The sequence below is a fragment of the Hydra vulgaris genome, chromosome 03 (assembly GCF_038396675.1).
Source record: "Hydra vulgaris chromosome 03, alternate assembly HydraT2T_AEP".
NCBI classification, from domain to species: domain Eukaryota; kingdom Metazoa; phylum Cnidaria; class Hydrozoa; order Anthoathecata; family Hydridae; genus Hydra; species Hydra vulgaris.
Genome location: NC_088922.1, coordinates 61,735,753 through 61,737,916, shown reverse-complemented (window position 1 = coordinate 61,737,916; position 2,164 = coordinate 61,735,753). Strand labels below are relative to the sequence as shown.

General features: G+C 27.3%; 1 long non-coding RNA gene across 1 annotated transcript; it reads right to left on the bottom strand.

Moving 5' to 3' along the window:
* Positions 1-486: 486 nt before the first annotated feature.
* LOC136077801 (uncharacterized) lies at positions 487-2,164 on the bottom strand. The gene is made up of 3 exons (XR_010637294.1): positions 1,932-2,164; positions 1,420-1,584; positions 487-1,060 (listed from the first exon to the last, which is right to left on the bottom strand). It is a non-coding gene; the product is annotated as an uncharacterized LOC136077801 (long non-coding RNA).

Genomic DNA, 2,164 nt, shown 5'->3' with positions numbered 1-2,164 from the left:
ACGATTCCATATACATATATATTCCATTACTTTCCATACACATTTATACCATGACCCATACGATAACAGAATGCCCATATATGTTTATTATTAACCCAATATTTTTTAAAGTATTCAGCGAACATTTGTATCAAAACTGAGGATTGCAAGTAACCCATCAATGATTTTAAATAGTCATCAAATAGGTTTTTATCACTTAGCTGTAAAACAAATATTATTCGCTTGTATATATCTGCTTCCATTTCAAGATTGTGTACTTTTTTATGCAATTCTTCTCTCCATGCTTTATCACATGCCAGGTACACCAGAATTTTAGAGGCGCACATAAGTAAACATCACAAAATGCTTCATAGTATTGGGATGCCAAATCACTCATTACCCATTTTGGACAAAAACTTCCAGAATATTCATGTAATTTTATAAAAAAAAAAATTTTTAATCAAAATGAATCACTGTTTGCTATACACCATCCAATAGGTTGCCCGTCACCTAATTCATCTACAACTAATATTGAAGTGAGAAGAAAATCATATGCATTTGTGCCATGCGTAGAATCAATACAAACACCATTTTTTCCAAACTGTTGCAGCATTTTTTTGTTTTTGATGTTTTGTTTGCATTATAATTATAAAGTCTGATTCTTTAAATGTATAACATGTATCTAACTCACCCTGTAGTTTATAATATACAACAGGACTATTTCCCTTAATTTGCCATTCTTTTAGCCAAATTGCAACACTGTCTTGATCATTGGCATGAAGTTGTATAGAATTAATGTTGAATGCTTTCTCTAGGTTTTTGATATCTTGACGCTGGGTTAAATGTAACCTGGATTGAACACAACTTGTTTCATCTCTAATATCATCTAGGATTCTATTTTTGGTTACAACCATTTTATGTTTGCTATCAATTTCTTGCCTTTGAACACTTGATAGAGAAATATGTTGAATTTCATTTTTATGTCCATAGTGTGAATAACAAGCATTAACAATAACATGTCCATCTACAGTTTGGGTAACTTTAAGGGTGGACGTGCAATTTTTAGCAATTTTTCGAGTACCTATTAAGTAGATATATGAGATCATATAGATTAAAATAATATTTTTATATCAGAGATATATAATACATAAAATTCTAAATATAGATAATCATCATCTGTATAATTTTAAAAGAATTTTAAAGCAAAGTGACCTATAGCACACAAAAACTAAACATGTTTAAGAGTTTTTAGGTATTTACATTAGGTGTTCTAATATTATTTGAAATAAATAATGTATTTAACAAAAATTTAATAAGAAAGTGGTCACTGAATTAAGTCCTATAAATCAGTAATTAGATTAACAATGCTAATAAATTAAAATTTGTGGCAATTACAAATATTTTTCTTCTTCTAAATATCGCTATTTACTTGATACATACCACTACTTTTAACTTGTCTTTTATTCGCAATGCATTTATAAAATCCACTTCTGTTGCATTGATAGTATGATACTTTCCTACCATCTTTATCAATCTTTTCACCAGAAGGTAAAACTTATTGTGTTGCATTATTACTTTCAACATCTGATTTCCACATTTCAAATTCTAAAAAATTATTTACAAAAATCAAATAATCACTACAAGACAAAAAAGGAGAAAATGAATTTAAAAACAATTATCATTGTGTAACAACTTATATATAAAAAATTCATAACATCAACAGCAACTGGACCAAAACATAGGCAATAAATATTTTTTAGAACCTGTTCATGTTAGTAATTATGTTTAAAATTATTACAAATTCAAAATCATTTTCACGACACATAATCATTAACATATTAAAAAATAACGAAGCAAGAATACAAAAATTTGTATGCAAAATAAATGACACCTTTACTCTAAACTATATTTAAATAAAACATTATTTACTTTTAAAAACATTAAAGCGTTACCTCGATAATTAGCAAATGATAATTTTTCTTTCAGAAAGGTATAAAAATGAACTGTAGATAAATGTTTTCTTAAATCCTTAATTCGCCTACATTTAAATCCACATTGAAGACAAAAAGAATTTCCTGATTGAATATTTTCTTATGCTTCATCAATTGATTTGCGTTTATTTTTCATATACCGCAGCATGTTTTTTTTTTGGGTGAAAGAGATATTGCAAATTGCGCATTTTAAA